The sequence below is a fragment of the Prionailurus bengalensis genome, chromosome C1 (genome assembly GCF_016509475.1).
Source record: "Prionailurus bengalensis isolate Pbe53 chromosome C1, Fcat_Pben_1.1_paternal_pri, whole genome shotgun sequence".
Lineage (NCBI taxonomy): Eukaryota > Metazoa > Chordata > Mammalia > Carnivora > Felidae > Prionailurus > Prionailurus bengalensis.
In genome coordinates, this window is record NC_057345.1 from 88,619,765 (window position 1) to 88,646,617 (window position 26,853).

General features: G+C 36.8%; 1 non-coding gene across 1 annotated transcript; it reads left to right on the forward strand.

Annotated features, from left to right (window-relative positions):
• Positions 1 to 2,877: 2,877 nt before the first annotated feature.
• On the forward strand, positions 2,878 to 3,094 carry LOC122482187. The gene has a single exon (XR_006297005.1). It is a non-coding gene; the product is annotated as a small nucleolar RNA U3 (small nucleolar RNA).
• Positions 3,095 to 26,853: the final 23,759 nt, after the last annotated feature.

Genomic DNA, 26,853 nt, shown 5'->3' on the forward strand with positions numbered 1-26,853 from the left:
CCAAATACACAACCTAGATAGTGATAGAAAATAAATGGAAGAATTAAGAAGGCAACATTAAGCTGAAGGGAAAACATTGGCAAGTACATAAGCTAAAATAGCCAAAAGAAAGATGAACAACTTCTGAACCCTTCCTACTGGCATCCCAGATTCAGCAGGCATCCCAGATTCAGCATGTGCAAAACAGAATTTCTGATCTTTTCTTTAATGCCAATTCCCAACAAAATCTGCTGAAAGCCATCTTTACCATGTTGACTGTTCACCCATTCCATTTGTTCAGACTAAAATTTTTTGTGCCATCTTCAAATCTACACTTTCTCTCATATCCACAACTAATATGAAAGGAAATCCTATTGGATCCACCTGCAGGCTATCACTTCTTTTTTTTTTCCAGATTATCACTTTCTACCACTCTTTTGCTCCCACAATGCTCTGAGCCACCACATCTCTCATATGTGTTATCGAAGTCACCTTCTAACTGATTGTTTTGCTTCTGCTCTCGTTCCCTTATGATCTGTTCTTAATGCAATAGCCAGAGGTATCCCTTTAAAACTCATCAGGTAATTTCACTCCTCTGCACAGTAAAAATAAAAGTCTTCATAAGGGCTTACAACATTTTACAGGACCTGCTATTGCTGTGACCACACCTATCACTCTTCCCCTGACCACAGAGACCTCTTTGCTGTTGCTCAAACATATCAGGTAACAAACCACATAAGGAACTTTGTGCAAAACCTCTCTTCCTGGAAAGTTCCCCATCCCCCTCATTGTCTTCAAGTCTTGTTTCAATTGTAATCTATTTTGTAAGCTATACTCTGATCATCCACTTGGTATTGTATCTCCATGGGGTGCCTGGGTGGCTCAGTAGGCTAAGCATCTGGCTCAGGCCATGATTTCATGGTTCGTGGGTTTGGGCACCAGATTAGGCTCTCTGCTGTCAGCACAGAGCCCACTTCAGATATCCTGTCCTCCTCTCTCTTTGCTCCTCCCCTGCATTCTCTCTTTCTCTCTCAAAAATAAACATTTTCTAAAAATTTAAAAAAAAATTGCACCTCTAGATATTTTCAATCCACCTTCCCTACATTTTAATTTCCCATAACACTGTCATCTTCTTTAAAAATGTGAAATAATCTACCTCTTTATTTTGTTTATTGACTGTCTTTTCTTGCTCTTACATAAGCTGCACAAGGGCAACAGTCCTTGCCCGTTTTGTTCACTGACTTTACTCCAAGAGCCTAGAACAGATGCTGAATAAATATTTTTTGAATTAATTGAATAGAAGCTGCATCATGCTTGTAGAGGCTAACGCATAGATTTGGAATGAAATTATATTACCTCTCATTTAAATCTGACATTTTAAAATCTTTTATAAAGTCTTAGTCATTACAGCAACAACATATGGTGGATAATGTTATCATCCCACTTTCACATGAGGAAACTAAGGCCTAAGTAACTAAAGCAAGATCACATAATTGATAAATGATAAACCCAAAATTTGAACACCTGTTATTTGAGGCAGGAATCAGGCATATTTAACACTCTGTCATCTTACCTTTATTGAATACATTTGGGCAAGTCATTTACAGGCCATGAGCTTCTTTTCTCTCATCAGTTAAATAGGGATACCAGTGTTCCCCATATATTATTGCAGTAAGAAGCAGAGATAATATTTGTATTATTTGCCTGGCAAATAATTGTAATATTGCAAATATTTGTAATATTTTCCTGGGAAATAATAGGCAGTAATTAAATGAAAATACTATTCTAATCCTTCCCATATTTACAGTCAGAGATGTCTTAAGTAAGCTCAATCCTTGTGGGATGTATCTCTCTCTCTTTAAAAACATGCAAGAATGAGGTCAGGGCTCAATGTAAAGGATCAATAAAATTGTTTATTTAATTTTAATTTAGAACTTAGGCTAGAAGTCAAAGTTCTTTCTCAAAGAGCAGAACTAGGCTCTAGCTAATAATAAATGGTCTGTTTTCTAGAGTGTTCTTTATGCATACTTCCTTAACCAAGCAGCCAGGGTCACAGGGATCTTGGGAAAGATTCAATGACTTAGAGAAATCTATCACAGACCCAGATGGAAAGCCAGGGGCCCCACATCTCCATTTCACTCTACCACTTATCCACCAGGTACTCTTGAGTATATCACCTCTCTGTGCATTACAAACTATAAATGAAACTCATAGAGCTAATGCTTACATAGTGCTGACTCTGTGCCAGACACTCTCCGTGTATCTTAGCTCCTTTGATCCTCCAAACAACTTTCCAGTTAGGAAAAAAAGACATCACTGAGGGTTGGGGTCACCAGATGATGACGAGAAAGAGCTGATTTCCGAAGGACAGAAAATTTCCATAAGCAGAGAGGCAAGATTACATTTCCAGAGGAATGACAGCATTGATGCTGTGTTAATAAACATGCATTGAGTACTGGTTGGCAGACACCTGCTAATGCTATGTGCATTCCAAATATATATGTAAAGCATGACTTTTAATGGAAGAAGTTTACAGATTTTCCAGCCTAGATGGAAAGAAAGACAAGGAGACATTTAATCATTGTGTAGGGCCAATTGTCACAAATATAAAAGAAACGCAACAAAATCTTGGAAGCAAAGATAAAGGAAAGATCCACTATTTTGTGGAAATGAGAGAATATTTGATAAAGTACATGATACATGAATATGAGAGACAATGAGGATTTTGGTAAATAAGAATGAATTTAAGGGCATTCCCAGCAGAGAAACAATCTCAGTGTAAACATGCTTGTATAAAGAGCAAATGGCTCAAAGACAGAAATGCATGAAGAGTATAAAGGGCATTAATGAGGAATGTATACAAAAAGACTTTTAATAGTGTTATTGTAAGCCCAGTTAAAGACTATAATACTTTCAGGGGTCATTTCTATAGTTCATTACTAGAGAAGATTCTCTGAACGTGAAGAATACCAGAAATCATGGGAAGGAGATGCAGTGTCCTTTCCTGAGCATGAAGCTGGCTTTGAGTGCTGCTTTTACAGCTGCTCTTTGCCCTTGATGATTGTTCTTTTCCCACTTTGGGTGAATAAAAGAGAAAGGACACCATCTGAGTGGTTTCTAAAAAAAAAAAAAAAAAGTAAGTCCAGTTTAATGAGAAAAATAAATGGTTGAAAGGAGGGAGAAAGTCTTCCTTGCAGTTCAGGCAATGAATTCTGCTTTACAAATGCTGTGTGTGGGGAGGGTGTGTGTGTGCGTGCGTGTGTGTGTGTGTGTGTGGGTGGGTGGGCGGGTGCGAGAGAAAGAGAGAGAGAAATACAGACTTAGTAGTTGTTGTACACATGGAACTATCACTGAGGAAAACCAAGAGCTTGCTGACATTTTCTCTCTCTTCTCTCTCTAAAAATTGCCACATCATAAGTACTTCACTTTTCAAGGAAACGTAGTAGACTCATTGATCCCACAGTAAAGCAAATTTATTCTTAAAGGACCAAAGTAAATACAATGGCTTTAATCAGCTCTAAGAAAACATACTCAGCATTCTCTTCCTCCCCCTGCCTCAAGTGCGTTTGAGGCAGTGCAAGGTCTAAGTTTGAGCAGATGCATGGAAGTTTGAGCGAGTAATTACAAGCTGCAACACAATTTCCTTAAAACGACACACATACTAGACAAATACTTATTTGTGGTTATAGAGTGGGTAAAGTTACTATAAAAATAGTAGCACACCTTATAATAGTGCTGTATGCCATAATTTACCTTTGCTATATCTGAAGTGTCATATCTTGTTCCAGACTTAATATTTAGTAACTAACAATTTAATGTACAAATCTCCAGCCTAAGAAGCAGAATAATTAGAAGAGGCAAGCCCCCCTTTTCACATGGAAAAAGTATAGTGGACCATGCAAAATGCCTGAGGATTATACAGAAGAGAGAGGTGATTTTTAGTTATGAAAAATGTCTGGCAATTTTCTTTCTTTTTTAAGTTTATTTGTTTATTTTGAGAAAGGGAGAACAGGGGAGGGGCAGTGAGAAGGGGAGAGAGAGAGAATTCTAAGCAGGCTCTGTACTGACAGATGCAGGCTCAAACTCGTGAACCTGTCAGACATTTCATTGACTGAGCCACCAGGCGCCCTGGGGAAATTTAAAAATAACTCTTATCAAACATATAGTAAACTCAATGCAGATATGCAGAAAGTATATGAAAGTAAATGCCATAAGCACTTTTTTTTCTAGAATATCCAGCTTTGTTGATGTTTCTTTCTCTGAATTCCTGAAGTGTCTTACAGACATTTCTGAATTGAAAACAAAAATTTGGAAGCTTATTATGTGTCTAGGAGAAACGCACTTCTACACACCATAGTCTTTAGAAGTCTACAGCCATCTCAGAAATACTGCTTCTGACCGTTCCATACATAAATTCCTATTCAGCACTAAACACTACTTAGTTATGCTTAAATGTTACATGTGCATGAGCACCTTTTTTTTAATGTTAATTTATTTTTGAGAGAGAGTGTGAGTGGGGAAGGGGCAGAGAGAGTGGGAGACACGGAATCCAAAGCAGGCTCCAGGCTCTGAACTGTCAGCACACAGCCCAATGCAGGACTCAAACCATGAACGATGAAACCATGACCTGAGCCAAAGTTGCTTGTTTAACCGACTGAACCACCCAGGCACCCTACATGAGCACTCCTAATTTGATGTGCATATATCCTCTAGAAATAGGATTAAAACCTAATTATTGTAAGAAATGCAGTCAAATCTATCACGTTTCATCCACCAAAGTTCAATGCAATAACAGAATATGGTCAGTCTTTTCAGTTTTATGCTTTGAAGAAAATGAGCATTGAGACAATTGCTCTTTTTTTCACCATCCAAAATAAAGTCTCTCATTGAACAACAAACAAAAATAATAATAAAAAAATATATCAACAACAATAAACACATATCCTACGCTATAGAAAGTTTGGGCACATTGGGGTTGATTAAATGATGGCTAATTGAACAAGAATCTCCAAGGATTTGACTCCTTTCTGTAATTTATTGGGAATATTCCATTTCATTGAAGTAGTTTATTTGAACTTTCTGGACACCAGCTTTACCACACAACAAAGGGTAAGAATCTAGAATTCAGCTCACTTCAAAATATCAGAGCTTATAAGACTCTTCAAGGGCAAAAGCTGTTTCTGGCAGTTTATACGAGATGAGATCTCTCAGTTAAAGGCGACACTTTGTGGGTGTTTTTCAAGACCTATAAGTGTGTTGGGTACTTACAAATGAGATAACTTAGATAAGAGAAATCAAGTATACACATTATTCCCAATATTCCCTTATTTTCCATCATTTCACCTTTTATAATTTTGGTCAAAAATTGCAAAAGGGAATGCAAGAACCTAGATGCTATCACAGGGCCTAGCACACTGAATTCAGGAGGGAGGGAAGGGCAGAAGGAATGAGGAAAGAAGAAAGAGAGGGATAAACAAAAAATTTCTACCTAACCAGAGGAATATTTGGTGTGATCTCACATAGACACAAATTTGAGGCATCCTTCCAAGAACTACAAAATAAAGGAAATAAGATTGCCTTATGAAAATTAAATGTTAACACTATCCTATAATCCCTAAGAACAAAGATAAGCAAATTCCCTTTAAACAGACAAGATTGGTTCACTCATATAAAAAAAAGTCTATTAACATATTCAAAATATTATTAACATATTTGAAGAAGAACTAATTATTCAGAGGAGCATTTACAGTCAAAGAATCAATAAAAGGAGGGTCTGGAAAGCAACCTGTGAATAAGGCTTGTCTGGAGACTTTTCCCATGGACTTTGATCATATTTAACAAAGGAGATAGATGCATAAGGCTATCTTCATTCAATACCCTTTAACGAAAGAGTTAACTAAACAATTCCTTTTTGTTTTGTTTAATTTAGTGACATTAAATCAACTTCTGATTAAAATGTACAGTCTCCTTGTAGGCTTCCCAAAGGATAAAATGTGAAAGTGCCATTGAAACAACACAAGAGACCCTTTAAAAAGGAGCACACTAAGAATCTATAGTGCATCAAAGACATTATGGATGGAAAAAAAAGAAAGTTTCAAAATGTCTCCTTTTGGGGGGTGAGTAACCTGAACACAAACCATTTCAGGAAGGTAGTAGAGCTGAAAACCTGATTTCCATGAGCTGTGGAATGAGAGTTCAGGAGAAAAGAGCCAGCAAAGGCAGATAAGTTATCAGCAAGCATTGCTGTGAAGAAAGGACAAGAGAGTATCTAGATCTGGAAAGGCAAGGAATCAAGGTGGCAATTAGCCAATTTTCAAATCTGAAGAGAAAATTGATTTGGTACCAATACAAACAACCATTAAAGCATGGAGGTGATAAAGATGTGATTAGTTGCTAATTATATCTCTTTTCTCTGTGAACTAGATCATTTGTTATAATTAAGAGGGGCTTTCATTTAAACAGGAATATAATTGCTCCTCCTCACAAAACTCCACTAAAATTCCTTTATAGGAATAAAAGGGTTTTGTTTTATTGCCTTTGTTTTTGGTTTTTGAGGGATAGAGCGAGAGAACGTGACCTGGAGAGGGGCAGAGAGAGAGGGAAAGAGAAAATCCCAAGCAGGCTACATACGCACTGTGAGCACAGAGCCCCAGACAGGGCTCGGACCCACAAACGATGAGTTCATGACCTGAGCTGAAACCAAGAGTCGGACGCACAACCAACTGAGCCACCCAGGTGTCTGTGAAAGGTTGTTTTTTAACAAGGCAGACAGAATGAAAAAACAGACAACAATAATAAAGTGATCAAGCAAATGGAACTTTATCATAGAAGAATGATGTATAGGATTCTCAAGATGTTGATGAAGGGAACTCCCAGGACATTAGTGCATAGGTTTTAGAAATCAATCAATCTGGATGGTAAAGAAAGGCTGGGCTCCCCAGGAGCATTTAAATTGTAGATTAAAGGCAAAGAGATTATAGATACGTAGATAGCAAAAAAGGATATAGGTAGACAGAAAGATATATAGACAGATGCACTGATAGATTATTTGATGTGGTTGACCATTTGATGATGTTATGTAATTCTTTCAGATTTGGAGGAAAATTACTAGCTAGTACATTGAAACTTAAGCAAAAGAAATACTGAAATACTTAAAATTCTAGAAAAAGTAAAAGTTATTCAAGGACAGAACTATCATCATGGGTGACATGGTGGTTCATGTGGTTCAGCTTAAATAATTTTTATATATTCATAGGCATGTAAATGTTGATTACTTATTTTAAACAAAATTTTTAATAAATTATATTGAGAGTATGGTGGAGAGGAAGCATGTGCGTGTGCATGTGTGTAGACGTGAGAGAGAGAAAGAGAGAGAGTAAGAGAAATGGAAAGAGAAAGAGAATAGGGGAGAGTGAGTGTGTTTTGGATAGATCATCACCATGTATTGGAGAGCTAAATACTCAGCTTCACAATAGGAAATCTATAGATTTTAAATTTTTTTGAATGAAGAAATAGCAGTAAAATACATTTATTTAAAATTAGGAGGTCTAGTCTCAATAACTAGAAGTTAAAAATTGTTTTTGTGGAGTGGGAATTGGGTTAGGCAGTGGATAGAATAGAGCTATTATTATTATAAGCCTTTAACTACAGTGTGACTTATTAAACTGAGTAAGTATATTATTTTGATTAAAATAAAAATTTAATTGAAAAAAGTAAGGGAATAATTTCAAAACTTTCAGGGAGCAGAATTAGCATTCTAAAGACTTTTAAAGAATGAGAAGGAAAAAGAAAATACCTATAAAATTGAGAACAATGTTTTATCCTGATATTAGACCTTAAAAACTTTCCATCAACATCTACCACAGTTTCAAAAAGTGTACCTTAATACCCAAGCATATTAGATTGTTTGCTATACCAAAGATGCCTTTGATCACGACCATAAAATCACTCCTCTACTCAAGCATATTAGATTGTTTGCTATACCCAACGATGCCTTCAATCATTACCATAAAATCACTCCTCTACTCCATCTGTCAAAATTCTAGCAATCCTTCAAATACTGTCTTAATGCTTTCTCATTTTTTCCCTCCCATCCTCAAACATATGGGATATTTTCTCCTTGTGATCTCATTGAACTCTTACTGAATTTACATGATTTCATCTCATAGTTTTTGTATATTCATCTCATTCTAAGCTGCTTAAATTTTGAGGTTATTTATTTTGCATTTCTTGGGTCAACTAACAAAACATTTAAATGTGTGTTATTTACATATGTAAGTAATACATTATTCACTTCATGGCTGTGTAGAGTTAAATTGAAATCTGACAGGCAATTCTCTTCTGTTTTAAAGAGAAATGTTACTACATTGCTTTTATTTTTATTATTATCATTTGTTTAAATTACTTATATTATTACTTATACTACTACTCCATGTAAGTTGGTTAAGAAAAATGAAATAAAATTGAGGATTTAAGTGTTTTCATTTGGATATTTTATCTGAAAATTCTTTTCATCACAGCTACAGAGGTAAATACTCATTTTCTTTTCTTTAATGTCTATATATTTTGAGAGGGACAGAGAGAGAGCACCTACAAGCAGGGGAAGAACAGAGAGAGAGAAAGAGGATTGAAGCGAGCTTGAACTCACAAACGACAAGACAGATCATGACCTGAGCCAAAGTTGGATGCTTAACCAACTAAGCCACCCAGGTGCCCCTACTCTTGGATTCCTTTAAAACTGAATGTATAAACACAAAATAGCCATAGAGATGGCATATAATAAGCTGTGGATTTATCACATCACTAGTTACATGTTCATTTTTTATTAGAATTTCTTTCAAAACCAGTAAAGAGTGGTTTTTAGTCATTGTTAGAATTGAAGAATGTTTATGGAAATAATAAAAGTCATTTCAGGTAAACAATTGAAGATTTATGTTAATCAGTAATGATAACAATTTCTTTTTATTAAATTATTAGATACATTTACTTCTATTTAAAAAAATAATGTTTGAGTTCGGAGGGAAGATGGCGGCGTAGGAGGACACTGGGCTCACCGCGCGTCATGCTGATCATTTAGATTCCACCTACACCTGCCTAAATAACACAGAAAACCGCCAGAGGATTAGCAGAATGGAGTCCCCGGAGCCAAGCGCAGACCAGAGGCCAACGGAAGAGGGTAGGAAGGGCGGCGAGGCGGTGAGCGCTCCACGGACTGGCGGGAGGGAGCCGGGGCGGAGGGGCGGCTCGCCGGCCAAGCAGAGCCCCCGAGTCTGGCTTGCAAAAGCGGAGGGGCCTGATGGACTGTGTTCCGACAGCAAGCGCGACTTAGCGTCTGGGAGGTCATAAGTTAACAGCTCTGCTCGGAAAGCGGGAAGGCTGGAGGACAAAGGGAGGGAGAGCTGCTGAGCCCCCAGATGACAGAGCTCAGTTTGGTGGGGAACAAAGGCACTCGCCAGCGCCATCTCCCCCGCCCATCCCCCAGCCAAAATCCCAAAGAGAACCAGTTCCTGCCAGGGAACTTGCTCGCTCCGCGCAAACACCCAACTCTGCGCTTCTGCGGAGCCAAACCTCCGGCAGCAGATTTCACTCCCTCCCGCTGCCACAGGGCCCCTCCTGAAATGGATCACCTAAGGAGAAGCGAGCTAAGCCTACCCCTCCTGCCCCCGTGCACCTTGCCTACCCACCCCAGCTAATACACCAGATCCCCAGCATCACAAGCCTGGCAGTGTGCAAGTAGCCCAGACGGGCCACGCCACCCCATGGTGAATCCCGCCCCTAGGAGAGGGGAAGAGAAGGCACACACCAGTCTGACTGTGGCCCCAGCGGTGGGCTGGGGGCAGACATCAGGTCTGACTGCGGCCCCGCCCACCAACTCCAGGTATACACCACAGCACAGGGGAAGTGCCCTGCAGGTCCTCACCACGCCAGGGACTATCCAAAATGACCAAGCGGAAGAATTCCCCTCAGAAGAATCTCCAGGAAATAACAACAGCTAACGAGCTGATCAAAAAGGATTTAAATAATATAACAGAAAGTGAATTTAGAATAATAGTCATAAAATTAATCGCTGGCCTTGAAAACAGTATACAGGACAGCAGAGAATCTCTTGCTACAGAGATCAAGGGACTAAGGAACAGTCACGAGGAGCTGAAAAACACTTTAAATGAAAGGCAAAACAAAATGGAAACCACCACGGCTCGGATTGAAGAGGCAGAGGAGAGAATAGGTGAACTAGAAGATAAAGTTATGGAAAAAGAGGAAGCTGAGAAAAAGAGAGATAAAAAAATCCAGGAGTATGAGGGGAAAATTAGAGAACTAAGTGATACACTAAAAAAAATAACATACGCATAATTGGTATCCCAGAGGAGGAAGAGAGAGGGAAAGGTGCTGAAGGGGTACTTGAAGAAATCATAGCTGAGAACTTCCCTGAACTGGGGAAGGAAAAAGGCATTGAAATCCAAGAGGCACAGAGAACTCCCTTCAGACGTAACTTGAATCGATCTTCTGCACGACATATCATAGTGAAACTGGCAAAATACAAGGATAAAGAGAAAATTCTGAAAGCAGCAAGGGGTAAACGTGCCCTCACATATAAAGGGAGACCTATAAGACTCGTGACTGATCTCTCTTTTGAAACTTGGCAGGCCAGAAAGAATTGGCAAGAGATTTTCAGGGTGCTAGACAGAAAAAATATGCAGCCAAGAATCCTTTATCCAGCAAGTCTGTCATTTAGAATAGAAGGAGAGATAAAGGTCTTCCCAAACAAACAAAAACTGAAGGAATTTGTCACCACTAAACCAGCCCTACAAGAGATCCTAAGGGGGACCCTGTGAGACAAAGTCCCAGAGACATCACTACAAGCATAAAACATACAGACATCACAATGACTCTAAACCCGTATCTTTCTATAATAACACTGAATGTAAATGGATTAAATGCGGCAACCAAAAGACATAGGGTATCAGAATGGATAAAAAAACAAGACCCATCTATTTGCTGTCTACAAGAGACTCATTTTAGACCTGAGGACACCTTTAGATTGAGAGTGAGGGGATGGAGAACTATTTATCATGCGACTGGAAGCCAAAAGAAAGCTGGAGTAGCCATACTTATATCAGACAAACTAGACTTTAAATTAAAGGCTGTAACAAGAGATGAAGAAGGACATTATATAATAGTTACAGGGTCTATCCATCAGGAAGAGCTAACAATTATAAATGTCTATGCGCCGAATACCGGAGCCCCCAAATATATAAAACAATTACTCATAAACATAAGCAACCTTATTGATAAGAATGTGGTAATTGCAGGGGACTTTAATACCCCACTTACAGAAATGGATAGATCATCTAGACACACGGTCAATAAAGAAACAAGGGCCCTGAATGAGACATTGGATCAGATGGACTTGACAGATATATTTAGAACTCTGCATCCCAAAGCAACAGAATATACTTTCTTCTTGAGTGCACATGGAACATTCTCCAAGATAGATCCCATATACTGGGTCACAAAACAGCCCTTCATAAGTTTACAAGAATTGAAATTATACCATGCATACTTTCAGACCACAATGCTATGAAGCTTGAAATCAACCACAGAAAAAAGTCTGGAAAACCTCCAAAAGCATGGAGGTTAAAGAACACCCTACTAACGAATGAGTGGGTCAACCAGGCAATTAGAGAAGAAATTAAAAAATATATGGAAACAAACGAAAATGAAAATACAACAATCCAAACGCTTTGGGACGCAGCAAAGGCAGTCCTGAGAGGAAAATACATTGCAATCCAGGCCTATCTCAAGAAACAAGAAAAATCCCAAATACAAAATCTAACAGCACACCTAAAGGAACTAGAAGCAGAACAGCAAAGGCAGCCTAAACCCAGCAGAAGAAGAGAAATAATAAAGATCAGAGCAGAAATAAACAATATAGAATCTAAAAAAACTGTAGAGCAGATCAACGAAACCAAGAGTTGGTTTTTTGAAAAAATAAACAAAATTGACAAACCTCTAGCCAGGCTTCTCAAAAAGAAAAGGGAGATGACCCAAATAGATAAAATCATGAATGAAAATGGAATGATTACAACCAATCCCTCAGAGATACAAACAATTATCAGGGAATACTATGAAAAATTATATGCCAACAAACTGGACAACCTGGAAGAAATGGACAAATTCCTGAACACCCACACTCTTCCAAAACTCAATCAGGAGGAAATAGAAAGCTTGAACAGACCCATAACCAGCGAAGAAATTGAATCGGTTATCAAAAATCTCCCAACAAATAAGAGTCCAGGACCAGATGGCTTCCCAGGGGAGTTCTACCAGACGTTTAAAGCAGAGATAATACCTATCCTTCTCAAGCTATTCCAAGAAATAGAAAGGGAAGGAAAACTTCCAGACTCATTCTATGAAGCCAGTATTACTTTGATTCCTAAACCAGACAGAGACCCAGTAAAAAAAGAGAACTACAGGCCAATATCCCTGATGAATATGGATGCAAAAATTCTCAATAAGATACTAGCAAATCGAATTCAATGGCATATAAAAAGAATTATTCACCATGATCAAGTGGGATTCATTCCTGGGATGCAGGGCTGGTTCAACATTCGCAAATCAATCAATGTGATACATCACGTTAACAAAAAAAAAGAGAAGAACCATATGATCCTGTCAATCGATGCAGAAAAGGCCTTTGACAAAATCCAGCACCCTTTCTTAATAAAAACCCTCGAGAAAGTTGGGATAGAAGGAACATACTTAAAGATCATAAAAGCCATTTATGAAAAGCCCACAGCTAACATCATCCTCAACGGGGAAAAACTGAAAGCTTTTTCCCTGAGATCAGGAACACGACAGGGATGCCCACTCTCACCACTGTTGTTTAACATAGTGCTGGAAGTTCTAGCATCAGCAATCAGACAACAAAAGGAAATCAAAGGCATCAAAATTGGCAAAGATGAAGTCAAGCTTTCGCTTTTTGCAGATGACATGATATTATACATGGAAAATCCGATAGACTCCACCAAAAGTCTGCTAGAACTGATACAGGAATTCAGCAAAGTTGCAGGATACAAAATCAATGTACAGAAATCAGTTGCATTCTTATACACTAACAATGAAGCAACAGAAAGACAATTAAAGAAACTGACCCCATTCACAATTGCACCAAGAAGCATAAAATACCTAGGAATAAATCTAACCAAAGATGTAAAGGATCTGTATGCTGAAAACTATAGAAAGCTTATGAAGGTAATTGAAGAAGATTTAAAGAAATGGAAAGACATTCCGTGCTCATGGATTGGAAGAATAAATATTGTCAAAATGTCAATACTTCCCAAAGCTATCTACACATTCAATGCAATCCCAATCAAAATTGCACCAGCATTCTTCTCGAAACTAGAACAAGCAATCCTAAAATTCATATGGAACCACAAAAGGCCCTGAATAGCCAAAGGAATTTTGAAGAAGAAGACCAAAGCAGGAGGCATCACAATCCCAGACTTTAGCCTCTACTACAAAGCTGTCATCATCAAGACAGCATGGTATTGGCAAAAAAACAGACACATAGACCAATGGAATAGAATAGAAACCCCAGAACTAGACCCACAAACGTATGGCCAACTCATCTTTGACAAAGCAGGAAAGAACATCCAATGGAAAAAAGACAGCCTCTTTAACAAATGGTGCTGGGAGAACTGGACAGCAACATGCAGAAGGTTGAAACTAGACCACTTTCTCACACCATTCACAAAAATAAACTCAAAATGGATAAAGGACCTGAATGTGAGACAGGAAACCATCAAAACCTTAGAGGAGAAAGCAGGAAAAGACCTCTCTGACCTCAGCTGTAGCAATCTCTTACTCGACACATCCCCAAAGGCAAGGGAATTAAAAGCAAAAGTGAATTACTGGGACCTTATGAAGATAAAAACCTTCTGCACAGCAAAGGAAACAACCAACAAAACTAAAAGGCAACCAACGGAATGGGAAAAGATATTTGCAAATGACATATCGGACAAAGGGCTAGTATCTAAAATCTATAAAGAGCTCACCAAACTCCACACCCGAAAAACAAATAACCCAGTGAAGAAATGGGCAGAAAACATGAATAGACACTTCTCTAAAGAAGACATCCGGATGGCCAACAGGCACATGAAAAGATGATCAGCGTCGCTCCTTATCAGGGAAATACAAATCAAAACCACACTCAGGTATCACCTCACGCCAGTCAGAGTGGCCAAAATGAACAAATCAGGAGACTATAGATGCTGGAGAGGATGTGGAGAAACGGGAACCCTCTTGCACTGTTGGTGGGAATGCAAATTGGTGCAGCCGCTCTGGAAAGCAGTGTGGAGGTTCCTCAGAAAATTAAAAATAGACCTACCCTATGACCCAGCAATAGCACTGCTAGGAATTTATCCAAGGGATACAGGAGTACTGATGCATAGGGCCACTTGTACCCCAATGTTCATAGCAGCACTCTCAACAATAGCCAAATTATGGAAAGAGCCTAAATGTCCATCAACTGATGAATGGATAAAGAAATTGTGGTTTATATACACAATGGAGTACTACATGGCAATGAGAAAAAATGAAATATGGCCTTTTGTAGCAACGTGGATGGAACTGGAGAGTGTGATGCTAAGTGAAATAAGCCATACAGAGAAAGACAGATACCATATAGTTTCACTCTTATGTGGATCCTGAGAAACTTAACCGAAACCCATGGGGGAGGGGAAGGAAAAAAAAAGAAAAAGAGGTTAGAGTGGGAGAGAGCCAAAGCATAAGAGACTGTTAAAAACTGAGAACAAACTGAGGGTTGATGGGGGGTGGGAGGGAGGAGAGGGTGGGTGATGGGTATTGAGGAGGGCACCTTTTGGGATGAGCACTGGGTGTTGTATGGAAACCAATTTGACAATAAATTTCATATATAAAAAAATAAAATAAAATAAAATAAAATAAAATAAAATAATAATGTTTATTCATTTTTTGAGAGAGACAGAGACAGAACATGAGCGGGGGGGGGGGGGGCAGAGAGAGATAGGGAAACACAGAATCTGAAGCAGGCTTTGGGCTCTGAGCTGTCAGCACAGAGCTGGTCAGGGGCTCAAACTCACAAGCCATGAAATCATGACCTGAGCAGAAGTTGGTTGGTTAACTGACTGAGCCACTCAGCTGCCCCCACGTACTTCTATTTTTAAAAATGACTATTAATTATTAGTCATTTACAATATTCCAGGAACTCTGTTGATGTTATTTATATTATTTATCCTATATAATTCTCACATAAATAGCAACAGATAGAAAACAATAGTAATACATAACGCTGACTATATGCTAAACCCTCATCCAAAAGTTTTTTACACAGACTAAACCATTAAGCTTCACAACTCTATGAAGTTACTATTGCTTCCATTTTATAGCTTAGGAAACTGTAGCAAGACAGGTTAAGTAACTTCCCTATGGTCTCTCATGTAAAAAATGTAATACCAGGATTGGAATCTAGGATCCAGAATCCAAGCTTGAACTGTTATATTAAATAGGCATCCTTATTTCTATTATTATCCTCATTCTTTGGATGAGTAACCTGAGATTTAGAGATGGTATGTATGTGGTAGAACCAGAATTTTAACTCATCTGTTCTATTTAATAAGTTTTATGGGGGCGCCTGGGTGGCGCAGTCAGTTAAGCGTCCGACTTCAACCAGGTCACGATCTCGCGGTCCGTGAGTTCGAGCCCCGCGTCAGGCTCTGGGCTGATGGCTCAGAGCCTGGAGCCTGTTTCTGATTCTGTGTCTGCCTCTCTCTCTGCCCCTCCCCCGTTCATGCTCTGTCTCTCTCTGTCCCAAAAATAAATAAACATTAAAAAAAAATTAATAAGTTTTATGTCACAGACCTAACATTAAAAGAAAACAGTATTATTTAAAATATTGAATTGGGGCACGTGGGGAGTTCAGTCTGTTAAACACCCGACTTTGGCTCAGGTCATGATCTCACGGTTCAAGAGTTTGAGCCCCATGTAGGGCTCTGTACTGACAGCTCAGAGCTTGGAGCCTGCTTCAGATTCTGTGTCTCCCTTTCTCTCTGCTCCTCCTTCACTCATGCTCTGTCTGTCTCTCTCAAAAATAAACAAGCATTAAAACAATATTTTAAATAAAATATTGAATTAAGAAAACAAAACAAAAGGTCATAATGTATTTCTAAATTCTATAGTTATATTTTATACTAATTTTTATGATTCACCCCATATCTGCACATTTCTTTATCCATCATCAGAAAATTTGAGGAACTTAAATCCGTTGCACATTTGTAAGTCTTTTATAAATCTTAGAGACAACATTCTCAAACACTGACTTGCTTATTCTTCAACTAATATTTTTGTATTCGAATCAAGTATATTTTTATAAAAATACCCATAATTGCTTTTTAAAGCACTCTGTGATTTTTTTAACTTGATTTTATTTACTATTCTGTTCTGGGCTACAGGTTCTGCTGCCCAAGTAGGCAGCTGCCATGTGCAACTTCAATGGATTCTTTCTGATGTCCCAAAATAAATCAAATTATACAGCAAGCAGGGATATCACTGAAGTCTATGTAAATAAAGATATATAAAAAATTAAATATAACCTGTCATTTGCCTTGTGACTATTGAAAGTAAAACCATTCATGTTGTTCCAAATAAAACCCCTGAGGGTCACAATTTTTTTTCTAAGAGGGTGGCAACTAAGAATGAACACTTTTTAACAGGGAGAGAAAAGATCTTTTGAAGACCTGGTCAGGCCTATTCCCCATGATTCCTCTTTGCTTTACCATATCCCAGACCTGCTCAGAAAGATTACAGGACTTTCTTTCATCAAGCCATACACCACTGAGAGTAACTTCAAAGTGAATTGTCACAACAGTGTGCAGTAGTCTGTAAATACATAAAGCATACTATGGAAGCTGCTCAGTGTGTGGTTTAAAAAAAGTTTTCAAACAGAGCAGGTCAAAGGCAGAGCATCTCAAAAGCTTTTTGTTCTTTATTTTTTTTACTAATCATAGCATGATTTCTCAAGGAACCAGTTTCTGGAATTTTCACGTCTTCTTCCTGTAACTTTATTCTTATCTCCCCCCAAATTGCAATCGATGACCAAAGTCTCTGGTATATCCCTCCTTTCATATCACTTCAGGATTTCTTCAATATCTTAAGGAGCTTTCCTGCCTCAAGTTTCCCTTCTCTTCAATATAGCCTATACAACGCCAATAAATTAATTCTCTGAAATCTGCAATTTCTAGTGTAGAATCCTTGTCCAAAAAACTTCAATTTTTCCCAAATTCCAGAGAATAAATCCAAATTCAATATTCTAAGAGGAGAAATCTGCCTGCTCACCTAAAACAATCTTCTATGTTAGTCGAACTGCTCAATACATCATCTCCACTTTTCCCTCCAAAACAAAACTCCACAAACCTTGAGATCCTATTCACTAATTTAAAACACATTGCTTCACTTCAAGTGTCAACTCTTCCTGAAATCTTGCCTGAGAATGTCAGGCATCAGGAATTTTTCTTCCTCTGACTTTCTGAAGGTGTTCCCTCTGTTGCTCAAGGATGAAGAACCTAACAAGGTGCTAAAAAGCAACCTCAATTTTTTTCCTTATACTTCTGATTAGTACTTTTTTACCAAAGAATATAAGTTATAGAATATATAAATAAATTTATTTTAGCTAAAATATAACTTCAAAAATAAAAGCAATGTGATTAGAAATAGGATGATTCTTTTCAAAAACAATTTTTTTGAGAGAGAGAGAGCAAATGAGTGTGGGAGGGGCTGGGGGGGTGAAGAGAGAATCTTAAGGAGGCTCCATGCCCAATGCTGAGACGGATGTGTGGCTTGATGTAGGGCTGCATCTCACGACTGTGAGATGGATGGAGGGCTTGATATCCAAAATCAAGAGTTGGGCATTTATCTAACTGAACCACCCAGATGCCCCAGAGATATGATGATTCTTAATCAAACCAAGGAACGTGTATTTAGGAGCCAGTTCTAAATTTGAGATATAAGCTTCCTATTTTGTATATTGCTTTATAATAACAGAAATTGAGTTATTGTATTTGGGGCAAATATAACCAAATGAGCTGAAATGAAAAGTAATTTTTGTTATTATAAAGAGAAAAAGAAGTAACTAAAAACTCTACTTGAACAGTTCAATTTGTATAAATAAATATTCCTTTAGTAATAAACTTTAAGATAACTGTCAAGATTTTTCTTTTTTTAGACCAATATTGAAGACATCAACAATGATGTTTTCACCTATGTAAAAAATATTAGTTAAAGTTTGTATGAAACATTAAAAGACCCTGAATAGCCAAAGCCACTTGAGACAAAAAAAAATCTGGAGGAACCCAGATTTCAAACTTTCTTACAAAGTTATAGTGATAAAAAATATGGTATTGGCATAAAAACAGACACATAGAACAATGAGGCAGAACAGAGAGCTCAGAAGTAAACCCATACATATATGATCAAAAAATGTATCACAAAAAGCAAAGAATATACAATGAGGAAAAGATAGTCTCTTCAATAAATGGTATTGAGAAAACTGGATATATACATGCAAAAGAATAAAACTGGACAACTATCTTACAGCATGAACAAAAATTAACTCAAAATGAGTCAAGGACTTGGATGTAAGGCCAGAAACCTTAAAACTCCTAGAAGAAAACATAGGGAATAAGCTTCTTGATATCATTCCTGGCAATGATTTTATGGATTTGATACATAAGCAAAGGCAACAAAAACGAAATAAATAGGTGGGACTACATCAAAATAAAAATCTTTTGCACAGCAAAGGGAACCATCAACAAAATGAAAAGGCAACCTATAAAGTGAGAGAAAATATTTTCAAATCATATACCTGAAAGGGAGTTAATATGCAAAATACATTTAAAAACTCATACAATTCGGGGTGCCTGGGGGCTCAGTTGGTTAAGCATCTGACTTGGGCTCAGGTCATGATCTTCCAGTTTGCGAGTTCGAGCCCTGCATTGGGCTCTGTGCTGATAGCTCAGAGCCTGGAGCCTGCTTCAGATTCTCTGTCTCTCTCTTTCTCTGCCCCTCCCGCACTCATGCGCTCTCTCTCTCTCTCTCTCTCTCTCTCTCAATAATATAATAAATAAACATTAAAAATTTAAAAAAAAAAAACCTCATACAATTCAGCAAATAATCTAATTTAAAAACAGGAAGAGGGGCGCCTGGGTGGCGCAGTCGGTTAAGCGTCCGGCTTCAGCCAGGTCACGATCTCGCGGTCCGTGAGTTCGAGCCCCGCGTCAGGCTCTGGGCTGATGGCTCAGAGCCTGGAGCCTGTTTCCGATTCTGTGTCTCCCTCTTTCTCTGCCCCTCCCCCGTTCATGCTCTGTCTCTCTCTGTCCCAAAAATAAATAAACGTTAAAAAAAAATAAAAAAAAAAAAAACAGGAAGAACAGAACAGATATTTTTCCACAGAAGATATACAAATGGCCAACAGGTACGTGAAAAGATGCTCAAATCACTAATCATCAGGGAAAATGCAAATGAAAACCACAATGAGAGATCACCTCCCACTTGTTAGAATGCCTATTATCAAAAAATAAGAAATAATTAGTGTTGGTGAGGACATGGAGGAAAGTTACCCCTTGTGCACCACTGGTGGGAATGAATATTGGTACAGTCACTATGGAAAATAGCATAGAACTTCCTCAAAAAAATTAAAAATAGAACTACCATATGATCCATTAACCCAGTTAAGATATTTACCCAAAGGAAATTAAATCACTATCTGGAAATGATATCTGCACCCCCATGTTCATATCAGCATTATTTTCAATAGCCAAAACATAGAAACAATCTAAGTGTCCACAAATAAGTGAATGGGTAAAGACATATATATAATAATTAATATATATTAACATATAATAATTAATATATTATATATATTATGTATATTATATATATGATATACATTATATATATGTTATATATATGATATATATTTTATATATTATATATATATATGCCCTCATATATATATGAGGGCATCATGCTAAGTGAAGTAAGTCATACAGAGAAAGACAAATACTGAAGAAAAAATGAACTCATAAATACAGAGAACAGATTGTGGGCTGCCAGAGGCCAGGGGTGGGGGGATGGGTGAAATGAGTGAAGACAGTCAAAATATACAAACTTGCAGTTACATGAGAAATAAGTCCTGGGGATGTAATGTACATACAGTAGGATGACTATAGTTAACAATACTGTATTGTATATTTGGAAGTTTCTAACAGAGTAAGACATAACATTTTTCATCACAAGAAAACAAAATTTGTAAAAAATATCTATTAGATTAATACAGCTTTTTATATAACACTAAAAGGAAATTTAAGGTTAATTATGTATCTTACAGAAAAATTTAAAAATTAAAATTTATGTATTTTTTAAAAATATAGGCAACAATAATAAGATTGACTCTGTGACCTTCTGGGACCTACATGATCACATGATTGTATTGCCTCATATGTTAATACTGTAGAAATTATTGCCCTATACCATGATAATAGGTGTTGAAATTTCTTATACTTACTTAATATCATCTTAATAGGAATGGATATTTTAATCAGAAAACAGAGAACAGGGATTAACAACTTCAACAGTAAAGTCAGTCTCTCTCTCTTCCTCCTTCCTCTTGCTCTACTTCCTCCTTCCTTCCTTTTTCTTCTATTCTTGTTTATTCTGATCAAATCATTCTCTATTTCTTTTATCTGTCTTTCCTACTAGCAAAAATATTGCATCTATACACACACACACATACACACACACACACACACACACACCAAATACACACATGCTTGTGTAAGCCATGATCCTTCAATTAATCATTTCATACGTCTCTGACTAAAAAATTAGGATTAATTCATACTATGAGAGAAAAAGAATTAAATGGAAATTATTTTAATGTTCAATAAGATAGTTATGGCTGTAACTAAAGTACACTAAAGGGAAATGAAAATATTTTAACATTATAATGATTAAAAATACTGACTGTAGGCATAAGAAAAAGAAAAGATTGATGTGTCATTTACCACAACCAGATGTCAAAATGCATTTTGGTCATATAGCAAACACCATTAAAAAAAAATTATTACTGAAGTTCAAAAGACCATGAAGATACGAAGATCATGAATTTTGGTTGGGTGATTAAATGTGCTGAAATTAGCTGCCTGTAACTAACCTGAAAATATGCTGCCTAAATAATCATGTTATACATATCATCTCATGAATAAAAATGATTCCACTAACATTTCTTTCAGTGTGTCTACTTTCATTTTTATTGAAGATGATCATCTGTTTTGAGCAGACACCCTGGCCCTCAGAAACTGATGGTCTATGGAGCGCCTGGGTGGTGCAGTCGGTTAAGCGTCCGACTTCAGCCAGGTCACGATCTCGCGGTCCGTGGGTTTGATCCCCGCGTCAGGCTCTGGGCTGATGGCTCAGAGCCTGGAGCCTGTTTCCGATTCTGTGTCTCCCTCTCTCTCTGCCCCTCCCCCGTTCATGCTCTGTCTCTCTCTGTCCCCCCCAAAAAATAAATAAACGTTGAAAAAAAAATTAAAAAAAAAAAGAAAGAAACTGATGGTCTATAGTCCAGTATGGGATATGCATAAATACATATAAATAAAAATATACATAAGCATATATATGCAGGATCCTTTGTTAAAAAATTACTAATAAGACAATAGACCTTTAAGTGAAACATGTAGTCTTTCTAAGCATGGCCCTACTCAACTGCCCAGGTCATATATCCATGAAGTCTGCCCTGAATACAAAACAAACATTTGCTCATAATCCTGTATATTTTCATGGGTCAGATTAAAGTAATTATTTATCCAAATCTCATTTTCAATCTAGAACAACAGGGTGAGACAATACTTATTTCAGGGAGGAAGTCTCTGAGTGTTTATGACCAACAGCTAACAAGCTATAGCTAAGTAGTTTGGGCAGAAAAAAAAATAGTAAGAAATGTATTAGAAGAATTTCAGGCCTATTGGTATAAGTAGATCTCTTAAATAATATATAAGTAATAACATGAATTAAAATTAAATGTTACAAAATATTCTCTTAGCAAATTAATATATCAGAAGCTTTTTATCCCACAATAATTTTTTGAACACTATATTACCAATTTTGAATGGTCTTTTAGAGTCTTTTTTAAAATGTTTTTATTTATTATTTTAGAGAGAGAGAGAGAGAGAGACAGAGTGTGAGCAGGGGAGGGTCAGATAAAGAGGGAGACACAGAATCTGAAGCAGGCTCCAGCCTCTGAGCTGTCAGCGGAGCCCGATGCGGGGCTCGAATTCACAAACCATGAGATGGTGAACTGAGCTGAAGTCGGATGCTTAACCAACTGAGCCACCCAGGAGCCCCGTATAAATATATATTTTTAAAGATGCATATTTACATATGTAGATAGATAAACACATTACATACGTATGAATCCTTATGTACAGACAGAAGCATAGGCTGCAGGCTTCCAGAAACAGACTCCTGATGGCCAGAATGAATTCTTTTTTTTTTTAATTTGTTTTTTAATGTTTATTTATTTTTGAGACAGAGCACGTGAACAGGGGAGGGTCAGAGAGAAGGGAGACACAGAATCCGAAGCAGGCTCCGGGCTCTGAGCTGTCAGCACAGAGCCCAACAGGGGGCTCAAACTCACAAACTGCGAGATCATGACCTGAGCTGAAGTCAGATGCCTAACTGACTGAGCCACCCAGGTGTCACAATTTAGAGCCTTTTTACTTTTATTTATCTCATTCCAAAAATGTATTTATTTCTATAATATGTATTACTTAAAAAAAGAAATCAACAATTTAGGTCAGGTTTCAATCCCACATTTGACTTTGATCCTACAAAGACTTTGTACATTATTGAAGTCAGAGATGCTCTTTCTCACCCTTGAACTCCAAAAGTGCTTGCTGTCTTGCTACCCAACATATTCTTTCTCCTATAACAATTATTTTATTTTCTAGATTGTAAACTTCTGTGGCCACAAAACATGTCTTAAATGTCTTTATAAAAATCACAACACCTTCAAAAATGTCTTAAACATGGAAGGAGTTCAATATAGTAGCTCTATATGGCTCTATCTTAAGTAGATAAACGAAAGTGGTTTAAAATGCTGTGTACTACCTTCTATAAAGAAGATCAAGAAGGTCAAATATAATTGTCAGTATGTAGACAGTTTCTTGAGTATACTGCTGTGGTTAGGATATAATGAAAAGATTACTTTTTTCAAAAAGATTGAGTTTAGTTTGGCTTTCTAGAAATGCCAAACTGCAAAAAATTAAAGTATTGCATTTCTCCCAATCTTTATATATATTCTTAAGTTTCCTTTTAAACTATTTCTGCAGAAGAAAACAACAATGTATTTTCTATAATTATAATAATTTATACCGAGAATTTGGTGAAGATAAAACCAACTCAAAAGCACCCATTTTTAATATTTACTTATATTTTTACATATATATCCTATTATTTAACGATATTTATGTTTTCCATTCAAATAAATGTCCAATGCACAAAAGCTTACTGAATACGTATTTTTGAAATTGATACAAGTTTATAGTTCTATGATTCTTTATTAATTTATTATTTCCATCTTTTCTTTGTTCTTTTCTTCCTTCTTCCCTGACTTCCTTTCTTCTTTTCAAATGTAATAATTTAATTTAAAAGCTATTAATCAAATTGGAACAAGGTAGACATCTAAAAAGGGAGAGAGCAGTAGCATAGGATGGAAGTCATATGAGAGGTGTTATTGGCAGCTTAGCATGAGATATCAGAGACTGAGAGAGGTTCAGATCACAACTGACTGGGGGTGAGAGTGTGGATAATAGAGTGGCAAGGATGCCAATGATAGCTTTGTTACATATAGCAAGGCTTGATCATATAAGCAAGTATATTGAGTCTCTCATTGCTGAAGAAAGAAGTTATAAATAAAAAAAAAGAGAGAGAACTATAAAATTTTATTGCTGGTATTGGACTAGAATTAGACACATTGTGAATTCATGGTCTTTGATGCATAAAGACAGAAGTAGTAATACAGCTATAGATTTGATATATTCATATTCATATGTGTGTGTATATATTCATGTACTTCCCTAGTTCTAAGAAGTCTTGTTAGCTGCAACACTACAATAATAATGGGCACACCTCATGCCTATATCTTGGTTTCTAACTAGAGTAGTCCCCCTTATTGGCAGAGAATATATTTTTTAGACCCCAGTGGATGCCTGACACTGCAGATCATACTGAGCCCTATATAGTCTGTTTTTCTATACCTACGTATCCATGATAAAGTGTAATTATAAATTAGGGACAGGAAGAGATTAATAAATTATAAACAATAATAAAACATAACAATTAAAACAATATACTGTGTGAAAATGAGTAAAGGATACCTCATTTCAAATGGAGCCAAGAAACTATGAACAGAGAGTTTAATGTAGGTGCCACTCCTTGCAGCCTACGTAATCAGCAGGGAGAAGGAAAATAATAATTACTTTAACAAGAAAGGACATTTTTCACATAGGAAGTTTATCCCTAGCTTTTAAGAAAAAGAAGGGAGATCCCTCCCTGCCCCAACAACAACATATTGACCACTGCTTGCAATCAATAGAAACCACCACAACTTTGAACTTGTTTTCTCCAGCGAAATTTTTCAACACAACCCTCCCCAGGGTGTTCCTAAAATCTTTAAAAGAAAATTTTTTTATTTAACATACAGTGTAATATTAATTTCAGGTGTACAATATAGTGATTCAACAGCCCAAGTGTCCATTGACTGATGAATGGATAAAGAAGATGTGGTATATATACACAGCGGAATATTACACAACCTAAAATCTAATAAAAGTTAATCTTCCCTTTGTCTCTTTGGACTTGCCTATTCTTCACCATAGCTTGCATGTGCCAAATTACAATTCCTCTGCTATTCCCAAACAAGCTTGTTTTGCTAGTAAAGTAACTGGCTATTTTATTTTTAAGGATGACACTGTAATAAAACTTACATGGTCTCTCTCTCTCTCTCCCTCTTTTTCTCCCTCTCTCAAAGTATCTTATTGTACTATACTCATCCTTCTTCTTGTGATGATGCGAGATAATAAAATGCCTAAGTGATGAGATGAAGTGAATTGAACGATGTAGGTATTGTGATGTAGCATTAGGTTACAACTGACCTTCTGACAATTTGTATATTTGTATGTTGAGGTATACTGATACCTCAGTAAATAGGAACTGTATATATTTAAGGTATACAACTTGATAATTTTAAATATATATATATATATATATATAGTAAAATGATAACAGAAATTAAGCTAATTAACATATCCATAGTAGTAGATTATGTCATTAGAAACTGCATATATGTATGTATATATAATAACAGAAAATAATCTATAATCAAGACACTCTCTGCTATAAGCTACATCTGAAGGTAAGCTACATATGTGTTTCTGTGTATGTATGTGTTTTCTATAATACTCTTTGTAAAGTCAGTCTATAAACTTACTTCAGTTGCACTAGGTGGACATCTCCATATCTCCACCATGCAATTCTTGATACATAAATATTGATTGAAGTTACAGCTTGTTCAGTCTCACATGGACACAGCAAAGTCTATTTTACAAGCTGATGATATCCTTTGCTAAAAAGTTCCCTACAATTATTTTAGCTACTATAAGAAGTTTCTAATCAAACCACCTTCTTCATATGTCAGGAGAATATTTTGAAGTGTCACTGACATTTGGAAATAATGAATAATGCATTATAACCAAAAATATTAAAAGCTCAATACAAAAAAAGGTTTTAGTCTTCTAATATTAGGGAGAATACATATTTTTCCTAATTTATCAAGAAAAGGCATTGGGTCAAGCGATTACAGTGAACATAAAACAATAATTGGTCTTACAAATTACAAACTATTATCAATAGCAATGTGCACATGGTTTTTATAGCGTGCATTTTCCAACTCCTGTGTAATTAGAACATGCCAGATTAAGACCTTCATAGCCTCTTACTTGAATCCTAATTGAAAGAAACAATCAAATCTTGTTTTTTTAGCCAGATCTGTCATTTGTGCTTCACATAAAAGAAGAGAGGGTGCTTAGAGGCCATCATCAAAATCACAACTGAGAATCCAGCACAGGAAGAGTCAATCAAAAGTATTCATCTCATTTACTGTAAAATATTTTACTCTTTAGAGCAATAATGATTGTAATATCTGAAGATTCATTGAAAAAAATAATTACCAAAAAAGGTAGTGAGAGTTCTGCTAAGTTTTATAAATATGGTGTGTTGTATTTTTATCTCTCTTCTTATCATACTATGTTTACATAACACTGAAGAGTCTAATAGTCCATAATACATTATTTTTTAATATGATAAAACTGTTCTCTCAAGACTGTAACCAGCCCTAAGAAACTATAATTTCCTTGAAACATCTTAGCTATTTTTCAGCTCAAGAGAATTAAAGAAGGTGATACTTCCCTGTGAAAAATGTTGCCCTTTAAAAATATTCCAATAGGGGCGTCTGGGTGGCTCAGTCAGTTATGTGGCCAACTCTTGATTTCAGCTCAAGTCATGATCTCACAGTTCAGGAGTTTGAGCCCTGCATCCGGCTCCTGTGCTGCTGACAGTGTGGAGTCAGCTTGGGGTTCAATCTCTCCCTCTCCCTCTGCCCCTCCACCACTCTCTCACAATAAGCTTTAAAAATATACATGCCAATAAATAAATAGATAGAAATATTCCAATCCTGTATATGAAAAAGCACAGCTTCTTTTGTACAGGATGCATCCTGGAGCCCTG